Here is an 18037-nt window from a genome sequence, read left to right on the forward strand (position 1 = left end):
TTTACCTAAGTTTACCTCGTTACCTAACGTTTGTTATATTCGTAAGTTAATTTATATTTTTACTAATAAAAACGGTCGTAAAATATTGAAAGTTCTGGTTGCCTTTTTAAATAAACAAAAAACTGAAGGGTAACAAGGCCTCTCCCCCTCTCGTTTTTTCTCAAAATTTACCCATCAAAACTACGAGAAAGCCATTTAGCCAAAAAAATAAATTCATATGCAAATTTTGTTTTAAATATTCATGTGTGGAGAGCCAAAATCAAAACATGCATTAATTCAAAACGTTCAGAAATTAAATAAAAAAGTTTTTTTTTGAACTGAAAGTAAGGAGCACCATTAAAACAAAAGAAGAAACAATAAAGAGGAAACAGAACCATTGGAAAGATTATAGGAATAGACCGAATGATACTAAATTAGAGGCCTTTAAACTACACTGGAAAATGCTTAAAACTCTGATTCGAAAAGCTAAAATTACATATTTTTCCCGAAGGTTTGCGGATTGCGGCCAGAATATTAAGAAAACTTGGGAGGTAATTAAGGAAGCTACGCAACCATCTGCAAGTCCTCAAAAGCTCCCTAAATCACTTAATGTTCAGAATCATCCTTTCTTGGATGAAGACCAAGTGCGACATCAGATGACTAAACTTTTTGCTGAGGTCGGGAAAACAACGGCGTTAGGTGTGGTTCCTTCAATTTCTACATCTTGGAAGAAGTCCTTCCTGTGCAAAGTTGATGGTTCTTGAGTCAGTTACTGCGCAAGAACTGATAATAATAATTTCATCATTAAAACATTCTTCATCTGGATTCGATCAAATTCCTACCAAATTAATTAAACAAATTCTTCCCTCAATTACTACACCACTGTGCCACTTGGTTAAGAAGTGCTCAACAGAAAACGCATGTAATATGCTTCTTCATTTTGTATGTCAGTCCTTAGAATTCGGCCTTATCCCTGCGGCAATATTCCTTGATGTGAATAGAGCTTTTGACAGCCTTACACACGAGATCCTTTTTGGTAAGTTGTCGCATTAAGATGTTCGTGGAGAAGCTCTGTCCTGGTTTTCTTCATTCCTAATGACCAATACATTGTAGTTGAAGCTTCTGATGAGTATGTTCCAGTTAAATATGGAGTACCACAAGGCTCAGTTCTTGGGCCGTCCTTTTTCCTAATATATGTCAGCGACCTCTATCAACAATTTACCAGCTCACGATGTAATTTCTGTTGTCAATTTTGCCCAAAAGGAGATGCGGTGATTGGAGCCTTGGCTGCGCCTGGTTAATATGAAGAACTCTTTGCATTCACATGAAGAACTCTTTGCATTCACCGATGACAGCACCCTGGCTGGTGCAGCACCTGACGAAACATCTCTTATCCCCAAGCTACAATTGAAGACAGGAAACATATATCATTTGTTTCATGCAAATTTATTAGCTTTGAATGTAAAAAAATCGTTGCTTCTTATATTCTCGCGCATAGGCAAAAGCTGCCCTACAGTGACAGAGCTTCAAACATCTAAGGGATCCATATCCCGCCCAGCTGACCGGTTTGTTCGATTCCTTGGGGTACTTCTAGATGAAAAACTATCTTTCAAGTGGCATATTGAGTCAAGGAGATTAAAGGTTTCTCGAAGCCTTGGAATTATTCGGAAGCTGAGGTAAGTCTTTCCTTTCTCTGTCATTCGTCTTTTATACTTTTCTCTTATTTATCCTTATTCATGCTACTGATCGTCAGTGCGGATGTCTACATTTCCATCTTTACTTACACCTTTACATAATCTCCAACTGAAATCAGCAAAAGTACTGCAGTCTGCCACTCATATTTCTGTTGAACTTCTGAAGATTAAAGATATTCATACATTACACCTCTCTTTAATTGCATTTCACTATTTCCGTGGAGACCTTCCATCAAGTTCTTCTAGGCTTCTTGAGATTGCTAGATATGTCAGTCCTTATGAAACTAGGAACCAGGATGATGTGCTAGTGCCATCCACCTCTGCAGTGCGCTCGGACTTTGGTCTGATAGTTACTGTCGGATGTGCCTGGAATTCCATTCCTGTTGGGATCCGACAGTCTGAAACAGTTGAAGGATTTTTTAATTAAAAGAAATAAATTATAATATTGATGAGTTCTTTATATTGTTTAATTATTTATATTTAATTTATTTAATTAATTATTTAGATTGAATTTAATTATTTAAATTTGGGTGGTGTGAGTGTTGAATCCTCGATGTATATTTTTTTTTTTTGGTAGGTGGTGTGGAGACCAGTTGTACTCGGGTGAGGATTGGTGAGTAGAATCTAAATATATCTTAAGTGTGAATGTATTTAATAAAAATCTATATTTTATTTTGTTGTTGTTTTTTCCCAAATAATGGCCATTGAGTCCTTTGGGATATTTTGTTTATAAATGGATCTATATTCATAATAAAAGGAAATTAAGGAACTTAAACTTAAAATGAACAGAAATTACTCCGTATATGCAAGGGGCTGTTCCCTCCTAAACGCCCCGCTCTCTAGGCTAATGCTTTTTACTGTTTTAAAAAGTAGAGTTGAGAGAAAGATTCAAACTTTAGCGTAAAGAGCAGGGCGTTGAGGAGGGAACAGCCCCTTTCATATACGGAGTAATTTCTATTCGTTTTAAGTTTTAATGTTGCTCCTTACTTTCAGTTAAAAAAAACTTTTTTTATTTAATGATGAAAAGTGAGTGTGGTCTTAGTCGCTTTTTACACCCATGCTATCGTGCTAAAAAGCGGCTGGCGTGCATTTGCCACAACTATTACCGTATGAAGTGCTAGGGTACAGGTGCAGGTCGCCATGACTTATTAAGGTAATCACGGGAAATTCCATATAGTTCATTTACATGCCAGAACCTCTAATCTGTAACTGCTTGAAGCGTATCCGAGACAATACATTACTGGTATTCCTCGTTTCTAGAAACACCGTTACAAAGCCTAGGAACCATGTATAAGGGCTTTACCAATCAACTCTCACAAATAGGGCAACCGAACTCAGGCTAGGTAAAATAACTCTCGTAAGATCAAAAAAGAGTTCACTTCTAACTTACAAGCTGACTGGAGATATAAAACTCACTAAAAACATGAACAAGAAACAAAAACAAATCTGGACCTCCTATGTGACCAGGAGAACGTAACCAATAACAAAAAAGGTAAAGAGCATGGTGTCTTTATCATCTAAATCACCAAATTCAATAACACGCTCTTATATAATGATCTTAATTTCACCAATTATCCTGCAGTGGTATGACTTAATCTTAAGAAACGTCAACAGGAAAAGTCAGACAATTAAATCAAATTTTCAATTCAATTTTTTTATTATTAAATACAATAGATAGTAAACTATTAAACAATAGTAACCAAAACTCTAAGAAAAAAAGTCTTGATAACAATAGATATTTAAAAAGAATCAAATTGTTATGCTTATTCAATTCATTTAGTTTAATGTGACCCATCAAAAGTTACGAGCTTTAAAAAAATCGCCGAGTTTTGAATAAGGGGGGAAATACACAAAAACCATAAAATGATCCTGATAAAAATCACTCTATCAGATTCAGCATAATAGAGAACCGCTATTGTAGAGGTCTCAAGCTTCTTAGTACAAAGATGTGGAAATTTGTATTTTTGGCCAGAAGAAATTTTTGCCACGTTTATCTGCTGTTGTTTTTTGTTTTTTCGTCTTTATTGCCAGGGGTGATTGCATCAAGCTAGTGATTCTAGAAGAGTGATGCTAGATGATGTACCAACATATGATACACTGGAAATGCCAAGCCCAAAGAATTATAGTGAAGTTATTATCACTAATTAGTAAAGTCAAGGAAGACGCCCATTTGAGCATGCTCTTTCCATATTAGACAAATTTACTTTTTTTTTGTCTTTATAAAGTTTTTTCGACTCAAATTAACTAGCAACATTAAAAATTAAAACGAACAGTAATTATTCTGTAAATGAGGGGGCCTTGCCCATCCTTAGTACTCCTCTGTTCACGTTAAACTGTTTTAGTGCTTTTAAAAAAAGTCCTATTTCTAATGAAACTGCCGTTGTATTTCAGGAATTGGAAGACTAAATTGTCGAACCTTGGCTTAAGGACAGGTCTATATAGGATGGGGCAGCCCCTCTCATATACAGAATAGTTTTTTTAGTTTTAATATTTTTCCTTACTTTCAGGAAAAAAATGTCCAGATTTTTTGAATTTCTGACAGTTTTTCAAACAATCCCGTGAATTCTATCTTCCCTTCCATGGAAAACTTCCCCTCCCTCCAAACGAAAAAGTCCTCTATAGGAAGTTCCTCTCACTTCAAATTCTTCCCTTTAAAATTATCCCCGGACAATTCCATCATCGTTGTGAATTCCTCCTAGAATTTTTTTTTGCTATTATGAAATATTTTAAAATGTTCAAGGACAAAGTTTGGTGTCTTTGTCGTCCTACACTTTTCTGGGCAAAAGAGGAATAATTGCATTTTTTCCTTATAGGTGACCAACAAGAAACAGTTCGAATTTAAGACATGTACAAAGTATTCATGAGATATAAAATTAGAAACTGAACAAATTAGGATTTTGGAGTTTATCGATGTGTTGCAATAAACTCATTTGGGGAATCCGATGGAGCGATAAAGCTTTATGGTAAGAAGATTATTCTTTTCAATTGGTGGGTGTTAGGTGTAAGTCTAAGAAAAGAAATTTCAATTGGTTTTAGGCAAATAATTTCCCAAGAAATCCTGTAGACTTCCCATGTTAAATCTTACTACCATTGTACTTCTTGTAGATATTGCGATGTTTCGATTAATAGTCTGATAAATAGTTGTATATTTCAACTTAAGTTGATATTTTGCTTATTTTGTGGTTTACGTCATGGGTACCGGCAGGGAGGTCCAGGGAGATTTCCACCTGGAAATTTGGGACTATAAAGAAATTATAAAGAAACCAAAGGAAAGAGAGTAGAAAAGGGAAAAACCATGGAGAAAATGTGTGTTACCCCATTGTTGGCAGCCGGACAATAGATTTTGACCCTTAATAGGTAAAATATAATCACTAATTTGTGATTGAGTGACCCCTTTCCAGTTTTTCACAAACATTTTTAGAGGCTTGGTTTGGAGTAAAAAAAAAAAAAATCTAATTTTTCATAGTTTGAATGGTAATTAAATAACGACCCTTATCAATAACAAAGTATAAGAGCCTAACTATTGATAACATTAAATCAAAGAATCAGCTTTTTATGGTTATCCCAAATATGTATATGTTGATTAGTAGTTAGTGCAGTTATTAGTACTCAAGAATGTTCGTATAACTATAGAAAAAACAAGAGAAAGAACTTAATATGGGGCAATTTTGGTAAAAAATGCTGTCAACTTTTGCTTTCATTGCAAGAGTACCCATCAGCTGATATATGAAGCATCTATAATCAGAAATGCTGCCCCTTGAACGGAATGCTGGGAATTTCTTTATTTCTCCCTGAACAGATATAAATTGTGTTCTAGTATCATATTATTTTTTCCAAATGATTGAGTTTATATAGTTGTCACTTTGAAAAAGATTTAATGTGTTACAATGTTTTACAAGAATAAAGGTGCCAAATATAATGTTTTTTTTTGCATACAAAGTTGAAATAAAAATATTGAATTAAAAACTTCAATTTGATTTTCTTAATCTTAGTTTTAATGTTTTACTTTGAAGAAAATACTTTGATAATGTAAAAACACTATATATGCAAAGGCTATGACTAAATGTTTTGGTGTTTGATAACTAAGTTAAAACTTGTTAAAAAATATTCGTCCAATGCTTCAGCATTGCTCAAAAAACCGACCGCTGAGAGTTTATATCTGAGTTTTTGTAAGCAGGCTATTGTTTTGGGTATTTTTTTAAAATTATATATATATATTCGTTTACACAGACTTTTACCTTATTTGACATACTTTTTCCATTGATTTTAGAAATATTTTAGCCTCTAAACTACATTAAAAAAAAAGGTTATATCAGCAGAAAGTAAGGAGTAACATTAAAAATTAAAACAAAAAGAAATAATTATGCATATGGGGGGTTTGCTTCTTCACAACACCTCTCTCTTCACGCTACAGTTTTTGGCACTTTAAAAAAGTTACTTATTATACTAATTAATTAACCCTTGTGCTTCAGGAGTCGTTCTTAAAGAATTGGGAAATATTCAAACTTAACGTAAAGATTGAGGTGTTGAGGAGTGGGTAATCCCCCTCATATATGGAATAATTTCTGCTCATTTCAAGCTTTGATATTTCTCCTTACTCTCAGGTGAAAAAATCTTCTTTAGTTTAATTTCTGATCATTTTTTAAACAGCGTCAGGATATCTGGCTCCACTTCCATGAACAAATCCCACTCCTTACGGAAATATCCTCTGCACAGTTCAATCCTGGCGAAAATTTACCCAGGACTTGAATTGGTATTGAGAAAGCAAGACCCATAAACTAAATTTGTATTAGAATTCTGGCAAATTCATCCAGCGTAAAATTAAAACAAAAAGAAATAATTATGCATATGGGGGGTTTGCTTCTTCACAACACCTCTCTCTTTACGCTACTGTTTTTGGCACTTTAAAAAAGTTACTTATAATACTAATTAATTAACCCTTGTGTTTCAGGAGTCGTTTTTAAAGAATTGGGAAAAATTCAAACTTAACGTAAAGATTGAGGTGTTGAGGAGTGGGCAATCCCCCTCATATACGGAATAATTTCTGTTCATTTCAAGCTTTGATATTTCTCCTTACCCTCAGGTGAAAAAATCTTCTTTAGTTTAATTTCTGTTATCTTTTAAATAGCGTCAGGATATCTGGCTCCCATGAACAAATCCCACTCCTCACAGAAATATCCTCTACACAGTTCAATCCTGGCGAAAATTTACCAAGGACTTGAATTGGTATTGAGAAAGCAAGACCCATAAACTAAATTTGTATTAGAATTCTGGCAAATTCATCCAGCGTAAAATTTCCCCTGAAAATTTCACCCCCTGGAAACTTCCTTCTCCAAGAAAAAATTCTCCTCGTGCAGAATCCTCCCAGCGAAAATTCATACTCCCATCTCCTCCCAAAAAATACATGCATACTTCCCAATAAAAAAACACTATACATAAACAGTGGGCAAATTTTATAACTTAAAACGTTTCCCCATGGTCTCTAGGAGATTATTTTATCTCATAAGACATAGTTAATGTGTCTTTCAACTATGCTGAGCAAAATAGCTATCCTTCCCCAACAAAAAATGAAAAAGCATGAGTTTTCTCCAAAAAATATAGAAATTTGAATTTCTTTGACGATAAAAATGAAATAGCGTGAATATGTTCGAAAAAATGTAAAATGACTAGAGATTGCGGGACAGTAATGGCAAAAGCGTGATTTTCGTCAATAAAAAATGAAACTGCGTGAATTCATGAGTAAAACCCAAAATAATGTATTTCCATATGAAAATAGTGACTTTATGGAAAAAAAGAAAAAGTACAAACTTCCTTGAAAAAATTATAAAAATGAATTTTTTTTGAGAAAAAATAATATGTATTAAAACTTTTAGACTCAATTTAGCAGGTGTGAATTCAATCGAAAAAAGATGAGGTTTAACTATTGATTTTAATTATCCAGAAAAGTCATATATTGGATTCACTTTAAATGATTCTGATATATTTTTATTTTGTATTATTTAAAGAAACTAAGGCTTCTTGTCACGGGAAGCAAATATACTTGGTTTGACTAATGGCCTCCTAAGGCTATAGGGTTTATTTCATCTAGCTTAGTTAAACCAAATTTGAAATGGTTTTAGCTACTCAAGGCTATTTGGACGTGGCAGTCTTGTCTTGACTAAATTAACCTATTGCAGACATATTTAAATGGGAAAAATACAGCTTACAACTCCAAAATTTTTCAAAAACATGAATTTGTTTATATTAGATGGGTTTAGCGACATTAAATACAATAATTAAAAGTCTAAAAAGCACAAAAATCCAAAAAATTAATTTTTTTGAAAAGCGAAGGGCTTAGTGAGAAAATTTGGAAAATACATCTTTGAACTCTAAAACGGTTATAAAACTTGAATTTCCAGAAAAAAGAAGAGTTTAGTTATTAAGATCTAAAATTTAGGTTCTTAAAAGTTTAAACACATAAAATTTGGTAAGGGTCTTGACTTTTTAAAGTCATTTTTCTGTAAAACATTGAAATTAAGTAGAATAAATCTGAAATTTTGATGAAAGTTGTAATCTTTTAAATTTCATTGGTTCATTTTAAAATTACAGGTAGGTTTACAATAATTATGGATGATGATGAAACGTTTTTGGTTGTGTTGTGGTGCAACACTTAAGCTTTCATAGATGTTGAATTTTTGTTCTTTTGACCAGTGGTCTGTAGCTCCGGAGTGTTTCAATATTAAAAGTCAAAATTTTCCTGGATATGAGATACTTGAAACAGGCCAAAAATATTCCAGTGAAGTCTGTGAAATTTCCAGTAGATTTCTAGAAAAAAAAATAGTTTTCTCTTCTTATTGTACATTGTTTAAAAATTGAAACGATCGTAGCTAAGAAACTAAAATTTTGAGAACAATTTTATATGCCATCCTGGAGAGAATAAAATCATTTTTTGGGAAGAGCAGAACAAAATTTCGTATCTCTTTTAGACTTGTTGGATGTAATTTCGGAAAGTAAGCCTTAAATATGAGATTCTGATTTCTTGGTAGTCTTCTGAAATTTTGATTTGATGTAGCTCTCGTTTTCATAGAGCACTACCATAAACCTGAAATTTTTAGTATATTTCCCGATATCTAATTCTAAAGGGGTTTAAAAGGTAAAGCTAAATGCCAAGGGGCTGGCACGATGGCTTAACTTAAGCTAAACGAATCTTAAGCTAAACGAATCTACAGGAGGTTAAAAAGCTAACTCGGCTAAATAAAACCTAGATTGAATAGTGAATAGGTAACTTACGGTTAACACAATTCTGACTTTGGCCAAAGCCCTTTCACCTTCCTGTGACTGAAAATCTCATTCATTTGTCTCTGACTTTTGAAAATCCCGTTTAAGTGTCTCTTACTTTCATAAAATTGCGTATTCATGTTTCTAACCTTTTGAAAAAAATTCAGTTCGCCTGTTTCTGGCTTTTGCAGAGTCTTTTCCGTCTGTTGCTTACATCCGAATTTCCTTACAATATGTCTCTTACTTCTTAAGAAAATTCTGTTTGTATATTTCTAACATTCGGAAAAAATCCGGTTCGTATGTTTCTTTCTTTGAAAATATCCCTACTTGTCTCTGTCTTGTGAAAAAGTCGGAAACATGCAAACTGGTTGTTCTATTTTCTAAAACGTTAGAAAACATGTAAACATAACTTTTTTTTAATATCAGACACATTTGAACAGTATTTTCAATAGTGAAAGACACATAAAGAGGATTATCCAAGGTTATAGATAAGTAAAATGCATTTTTCAAAGTCAGAGACGTGCAAATTCGATTTATTTCCAAAAGTTAAAACCCGACCACTAACTTTTTTCAAAAGTCAAAGGCGTATGAAAGAGATTTTCAAAAGTCAGAACATATGAAAGGTATTTTTTCATAAGTCAAAGACATATGAAAGGGAGCTCTCTAGTTACATACACTCGAACAGAATTTTTTCAAACGCCAGAGACAGGTGGAAAGGATTTTCAACAAGTCAGAAACGTGCGGATTTGATTGTTTTTCAAATGGTCTGGAACAGACAAATATGATTTTCACGTGTTAGAGGCACTTGAACGGAACTTTAATAACTTTAAACATATGGAAGGGATTTTCAAAAGCCTCAGAAAAGTGAAAAGGATTCTTCCAATGTCAGAAGCGTACGAACCAGAATTTTTTCAAAAAGTTAGAAACATGCCAACAAGACAGTTTTTCAAAAGTTAGAGACGCGTGAATCGGATTTCCGAAAGGTAGCGATGCATGAACGGGTTTTCAGACGTGGATTGTATTTAAAGCAATCGTTGAAACTTTTGTATACTCCGCTAGAGCAAGCGTAAAAAAAGGAGCAAAATGCCTCGAAATAGGAAGATAATAGTTGTTTGCCTTGCATTAACGCTATTTTTCTTGATTTTAAAGATGGAATATAATTGTAGCCAATGTGTTAATTAATACAGAATCCTCAAGAGAATTTCTAATTCCTGCTAGTCACGATATCAGATGTACCTTTGATTCCCTTATCAACACAGTTATACTCTTCAAAGTGGCCAAACCTAAACTAAATTCTTTAGTGATTCACTGTCTTCGAGACCGTTACTCCTTGTTATGTATTCGTCTTAAACAACCTTCGGATAAAAATACATCCCCTGTTCCACATAAGAGACTCATTCCTGTCTTGAAAGGTACACGTCAAGGAGCAGTTTCTTCTCCTAATCTTTTCAATAATTGTGAGTTGGATACCCAAGACAAGTGCCCCCAATCTTTGATACTCTGAATCTGTGAAAGAATACTCTGAAGCGCTAAAGGAAAGTGACGATAGTAACTCCAGTGGTTTGGTTTTTGTATCAACACAGGTTTATCGGATTTCAGGGTCTTTTAAGAAAAAATAACTATGCCCTTTTCTTTACTTTTCAGATAAACATGGACTAAATATATTAATTTTCTGACATGACATTTTTCTCTAACTTCAAGACACAGTTTCAAGATTATTCTTAAACACGTATTTAAGTTTTATTCACAAAGAATCGAGTTTTACTTTTTGCTTAGTTACATTTACTATTTTTACTATCGCTCATCAGAAATGTGTCACCATCAAAGAAAAAATGAGACACCAGGGAGCTATGGATTTGAAGAATTTCATCTCTTAAAAAAAAACTTTTTTCTTTATAAAATCATCATTTTACTGCATGAAGCAGTATTCCACCTCCGGTCTATTGAATCTACTGAAACTCGTTTTAAGTTTTAATGTTGCTCCTTACTTTCAGTTAAAAAACTTGATTTTTTTATTTATCGTCTAATCTTTTCTAAATAATACCAAGAAATCTGACTCCAACTCTACGGAAAGTTCCTCCCATCTTCACAGAAAAATCATCTAGACAATTTAATTCCTGGGGAAATTTATCCCGGACAGTTACCCTTAAAATCTCCACACGAAAAATGGAGTAGCCAAAGAAAAAGTATGACAAATGAATAAGATAAATGGGAGTTCTTGGATATTCCAGCAGAGTAAAATTTTTCCTGGTAAGAACCCCCTCTCCCAGAAACTTGGACCCGATCGAAAATTGTTCCATTGAAAATACTCTTCAGCAAAAAATTAAACCCTTTTCCATCCCTAAAATGTATGCAGACTTCCCAATATCAAATATTGTACGTGAACAATTGGCAAATTTTATGACTTCGTCACCTTTTTTTACGAAAAAGAGCACTAGAATATATACGTCTGATTGAACCCTCTCTCAATCTTTTAGGGCGATTGATTCAATACTATCCTCCCCCCTTGGAAAAAAATGAATAAAAAATAAAAATAAAATCGTCCTTAACTCTTAGATATTCTGCATCTAAAAGAATAATTTTCCTCCAGCTTTTTTCTGGATTTTTTGGCCCCTTTTTATAAAAATAGTCAAATTTTCCCAGGCTTTTTACTTCTGATTACTTAGAATTAGGACTTTCCACCCCATTAGGTGCATAAGGTGGCAGCGATGCCTCTCCAGGATAACCTCTCCTGCCTCTTCGGCCAAGACCATCAAGAGATATTTTTGAGAGTGCTGCGTCTTTTTCAAGGGATATTTCAAGTATAGCCTTCTGTCGCCGTCCCGATGAGCTTTGTGAGGAGTCCAAAACAAAACATCATCGGGCAGACGATTACTGCATATTATAGCCATGTTTTTAATATTGCCACCCACTCTTATGATTTTGTCAATAACGAGCGGCTCTTTAGTTTTCTCTCTAATGAATGAGTTGATAATTTTGTCCATCCATTTGGTTCCAAGAGTTTCTTAAGGACAATCGCTTTCAAAACTTTAGATTCTTTTCTCTAGCTGTTTTGGCAAGGCCCAGCTTTCACAACCATACAGTAGAACAATCGTTACATTATTATTGAAGAGCCTCGATTTCAGCCTCAATGAAAAAGTTGCGCTTCTTTAAACGTTTCTTTACTATCAAGGCCCTTTTTTCACACGCAATACGTGTGCCAGTTTCAACTAAGCTGCACTTCTCCACATGTTTCTTAACTGTCAATGGCGCTTCCTGTGCCCGCGATACGTGTTACAATTTCAAATTCTGATAGATAATTTCAAACCGAATAAATTTTATCCAAATGGGATTGCCACAAAAGCCGTCACTCACCTGCTTTTATTTTCCTGGCATCGCGAGACAAAATTTTCCATGTCATTGCTCTTTCGTTTCGTTAAAAATCTACAAAAAAATGTGAGTTTTACTACAGAGACTGCTATAGATTAATCAATTTTTTAGTGACTCGAAAAAACAACAACTACATAGAATTGTAAACTTTTTTTTACATGGCATCTCGGGCGTAGGTTGAACCCAACAAGGTTGAACTTCAGGCTTGGGCCTGAAGACATAACCCAAAAGATGGGTGAAATTTAAATGTCAATGAATTTTACAAATCTAGTTTTTAGTACAGCCACTCAATAGAGAATACGTTTTGGTTTTGTAAATGTTTGTTTTGGATAGTCATCATAAACATCTCCCCTAAATACTCATTTCAAAAATTTTCAAACCGTAAAAAGAAAGAATGTAGCTAATTAGCGTGAAAGTTTCCCTTTGTAGCGGAAGCAAGCCTTAGAACAATTTGAAAGAAAGCTCTGGACCTTAGTCAAAACTGTCTAAAGAATGGTTTTTCTTTTAATTGAAAAAAAGTACAATGACTCTTGATCTTGCTTTAGGAAATGAATTCCTGGAACATGCTGATTTTTCCTGGTTTTGAAAATGATCAATTTTTTTTAAATTTAAGCACCCAAAATAGATAAGCAACTTAATTCTTTCTAACAACCTACAAATCTAATGCTCAATTTTTACAAACAGATTTCGGCTCAGGTGACTTCTACTGTGCATTGAATTTTCATTTTAAATCCCCATTAAAAAGAAAAACAGATTTTTTTTTACCAGTTTTTGTTTATTTTTTCGCAGTAGCATTAAAGTTTTAACATTATACCGAAGGTCCTCGTTTAGTCATTGACTGATATTGCATAATTTTAAATTTGATCCTTGAACTGTAAAAAATTTCAAGTATTCTGATTAATTTAATGCAGTAATAAGATTGTTTTCATTTAAAAGCATTTTTGGCTATTAAAGTTACAAATACTTGTATTTGAAACATGCTGTTTTTCAGAAAGTAATTTGCTTTTTTAATTTTTTCTTTGAGTCATGTAACTCAGGTAAAAGATAAATCTTTAATTTTCATGCTTAGCGTGTCTTTTACTACAAAGTATTATTTTTTTCCTTGGAACTACAAATAGGATAATATAATGTATTACTACGATATTATTCTATAATAATACAACTATCTTAAAAACCTGCAACTATTATATTTCTAAAAATTTTATAATAGGTCTAGAATAAAATATTTACTATTCCATATAGTATATATTACCGAATTATCAATTTGTTTACCTTTTCAATAGTTTTGCTGCTTTAGTATGTTTAAAAATGTTTTCACTAATATATACCGATTGTCTCATTTAATTTTTCCTTACCAAACAAATTATTAGCTCTTTTAGCTTCCCCTTGTAATTCTTTGAAGCAACAGATATGTTACGAAAAAGAAAAAAAAATACAATTAAATCTTAAATCAGAATTATTTACTATAATCACAAATATGTTTCTTAATTTATTGTCAAATGATAATTTAAACCAATGACTTATCTGAGATAAAATGAAACACTTTAGATCATAGCATGCTATTATTGATTAGAGTTTTGACTGTGAGATTTCTTATTCATACTTACGGTATTTTGGTAATTCGATTTAAAAATTAAAAGGTATATCGGTTTTATCTGAATGTTTGATAGAGAAAACTCTTACTTACACATTAATTTTGTTCCCGATAAATCAGATTTATCTTCATGAGCATGTTTTTCTCGTTTTTAAATAGAGACACATAAGATAGTATCGAAGTAGGACGTGACTAAAACGGTCGTGGGAAAAAAATGAACATGACAAAAATGAACGGGACGAACAAGGACGTGACAAAAATGAAGTCAGGTGAGTAGAAACAAAGACAAAAATTATCTCCAAACCCCAATAAAACCAAAAAGAAAAGTTGCTGCTAAGGTTGAAAATTATGATCTTTTTGGCAGAAACGGTCAGGTGGTCATGAAGTTATCGTAGATTGGCTAGCAAGACTGATTTGAGCCTCAGTCTTGTGCTTTTATGCTTGAGCCTCAGTCAGTGTTGCCATAGTGCCGAAAATTACCTTGAATTGCTGTAAAATACACTGTCACTATTTGGCTGCACTCAAAGTTTTGTATATGATAAATTAGCACTTCTGAAGTCATTGCCAAAACTGTTTGCTAAGCGGCTCACAAAGGTAGGCTCAGCTGGGTATAAGGATTGTATAGCGATTGAACACATATCGCCATGCTTATCCTTCACTGTAGCTCATCAAACAGATTTTAATATTTATTTTAGTGTCTAGGAAATGTCAGATAAGACCTTATACGTAACAGTAGTTGTTACTACTGTTACTAAAATCCAGCTTTTTTATTAATGTTTTTTTTCACCTTTTCCTTTTCGTTCCCTTCACAAATAGAAAATTTTCATCTAGCGGAAAGAACTTTGCTAAATTTTTTTGTGTCGGAAGAGAAAAATACATTTTAAGCTGTTTTGTTTTTGTTGCTCTTTATAGCCTGTGATGCATCTCTAATGCTTGGAAAGTAAACCATTTAACATTATACAGGAGGGATCTATACTCCATATTTATAATATACTTATAATATAATCACTTATCTTATACTTCATGCTATACTTTAAGTATTAGGGAATGGGGGTATTTTTTTCGAAATCTAGTTGGGTATTTTTTTTTATTATTATTTTTTCACTGACAATACTAAAGGGCATTTTTCTCTGAAGATACCCAAATAGATGTTTTTCGAAGACTAGTGGATGTTAGAAGTCTAGGGGCTCTGATTTCTAGAAGGTGCATGCCCTGCTTTTGCTACCCCTTAGACGACACCACTGCCCTTAACCTTCGCAAAACTTTCATATAAAAAACGCCAAAAGCCTACATGTGAAGAGAGATATGATTTCCTGAAGATCATCTAAACATAGAAGGCTCCACGCCCCATAGAAACGGCCAAATTGAAGTCTTAACGAACCAAGGGAGTAGCTGGAATCATCACACCCTCCACTTTCGAACTGTATACAAATTTACTTCCCCTACTAGTTTGAGCAGTCCCGGAAAACATCATGGAGATCTCCCTGAAAGTATTGATGTCCCAGCGAAGATAGAGATAAAACACAAATATCTTTATTCTTAAGGAGGTCAACAGGAGTGCGAGTAGCCGACTGGAGAATTCTTGCCACTTTCTCTTGAAGATGGTGAATAGGAGCAAGTACCGAAGATAATGTGGATGCGCACAAAGACGAACAGTAACATATATAAAGGTAAATGAAAGAGAAGTAGAAAAGACGAAGGATAAGAAAAGGAAATAAACACTTTAATTTTTCGGATGAATCCAATACCACGGAAAATTTTCACTCTTATTATTTTAAGATGGCAGTTAAACGGTAAATTTTCATCCAAAACAACTCCCAGGAATCGCACATATCGATCCGGGGGTTGACTTATGGATCCTCTTGGTGTAGGAAGCTCAGTAATTTTGTGGCAGCTCACACCTTTACGAGAAAAAAAAGAATGTATGACTTTTTTACATTTAAAGCTAGTTGATTCATGTCAAACTCAATAGGTATCTTCTCAGTTATTGCTTGAAGTTTTAGTATGAGGAATAATTCATCCGGGGCTGCAGCACATAAAGTAGTGTCGTCTGCAAATGCTATCAATTCTTCTCGACTATCAGATGCGAACACCAAGGTAGTCGAGAGTGAGCTTTATGACACAATCCACAGCAAACATTGTTAATTGGGGTGTTAAAAGGTCGGTAAATACTGTTCACATAGATGAGGAAGAGAGTTGGTCCAAGAATATAACCTTGGGATACTCCGTTTTCAATTGGAACTTTTTGTCTGTAACTTCCGTGGCGATAAATATGTTAGATAGGTATGATGAGAACCAAGACAGTGCTTTCCTGTGCACACCAAAATGAGAAAGTTCACCAATGAGGATCTTGTGCATTAGGCTGTCAAAAGCTTTCTTTACACCAAGAAAAATGGCCGCAGGAATAACATTATAATCTTAGGATCGTTGTATGAATTGAAGAAGTCTATTACAAGCATGTTCTGTAGAATACTTAGCGCGAAACCCAAACTGATGCTGATGGGAAAAAAATTAGCTTCAAGAAATCTCACTAGACGTTTGAGCGTTGCCCTTTCAAATATCTTAGAGAACATTGACAGAAGAGAGATCGGCCTGTATTTCCAAGGATCATCACGGTCTTCTCTTTTAAAGAGAGCCATCACACGTGCAAATTTAAGACGTTGGTAAATACTTTTAGTTGACATGACCTATTAATCAAATGGCAAATTGGGGTGATAATCGATGGAAGAATATGTTTAATAACTTTAGCAGCTGCTGAAGAATTCTTTAAGGACAAAACAATATTTCTAATGTCCTGCACCGTAACCACCTCAAGAACCATTGATTTCAAGCACGAGGGACCTAGAAACTGCTTCCAAGACAGTGACACAGAAAAATGAGAAGCGCTACTAGCAGTTTTTCCCTTATCTCCGCAAAGAATTTGTTCATATGATATCATGTTTGGCCTTTTCCTGTGACAAGTTAATCGTCTAAAATGAAAAACTTAGGGAGAGCTTCTGGTTTCATCGATGGCCGACTAACTTCCCTAATCACGTCCTGCGTCTTTTTTATATTTTTACAGCAATCAACAAATCTCTTTGTAAAATATACTGTTTGAGCTCTGCAAATAATTGATTTCAGCATATTACGGTACAACTTTAATGCTTCTAACTTAGCATTATTCGGTCTTTTTTTTACTCTTTCCAAAGGTTCTGCTTCCATTGAAGGGTTGAGTACTTTAGAAAAAAGGAGACCTATTGAAAAAGTAATTATAGCAAATTTTGGATGTTGAAGCACTAAAGAATTCTTTTTTCCAATCCCCCAAGAAAAAACCTTTTTCGTATCTTTTTTGGTTTTAACAATTAGGATCCAACAGTTGAATTTGAATGCTTTTCCAGCTAGTCCAACGGATCAAATCAGGGGAAAGATGACAAGTCTCATGCAGTATTTTGGCTGATTTAATTTCCTCGACTATTAAAACAATTTATCTCTATGTGGATTTCAGATAGGGAAAAGTATTGTAAATAGATACATTTTATTCTTTCTTGGCTCAGATAAAAGATGGTGATCTATATTTGTTCTTTTTTGAAATGAAGATACGGAAAATCTCTAAGGAATAAAATGTAGCAAAAACCTGGGGAATAGGATATAGAAGAGACAATACAACGTATCAACTTTGAAACTCTATTTAAAGAGTTTATTCTTTCAAATGCCCTGGAGACATCCAGAAAAAATTGTCCCGCGAAGTCCGACAATATAGTACAGAAACGGTAAATTGAGCTACATACATTTCTAGGCCTGTTTTTTTTTAGTTTTTTTTTCTCAGTTAAATTAACTCTTTGGGACACGAATAAGAGAGTTGTAAATCAGCATGAAAATTATTTTTTATATGTTTGATGGATTTCAAATTTCCTAATAGGAACTCAATCATAATCTTCCTACATGGGCTATACAGCAATCACTTTGAGATTTTATACTTTTAAACTTTTAAGATGTGATTCGGAGGTTTTCAAACCTCCTAATAGCATATCAATCATAATCTTTAGACATGGGATATACAGCAAGAATTTTGAGATTTTATATTTTCTACTTTTAAGATGTGATTACACACTCTTAAAAGCAAGAGGTCAATTTATATAAAGGAGATTCGGTACATTTATCTAAT

At 33.7% G+C, this 18037-nt stretch overlaps 1 long non-coding RNA gene across 1 annotated transcript in view; it reads left to right on the top strand.

Moving 5' to 3' along the window:
- The first annotated feature begins 14080 nt into the window (after positions 1-14080).
- LOC136028338 (uncharacterized) overlaps positions 14081-18037 on the top strand; it is a 142803-nt gene continuing 138846 nt past the window's right edge. The window contains exon 1 of the long non-coding RNA XR_010617811.1: positions 14081-14162. This is a non-coding gene — a long non-coding RNA (uncharacterized LOC136028338). The remainder of the gene's footprint in view (positions 14163-18037) is intronic.

This window comes from Artemia franciscana, chromosome 6, assembly GCF_032884065.1.
Source record: "Artemia franciscana chromosome 6, ASM3288406v1, whole genome shotgun sequence".
NCBI classification, from domain to species: domain Eukaryota; kingdom Metazoa; phylum Arthropoda; class Branchiopoda; order Anostraca; family Artemiidae; genus Artemia; species Artemia franciscana.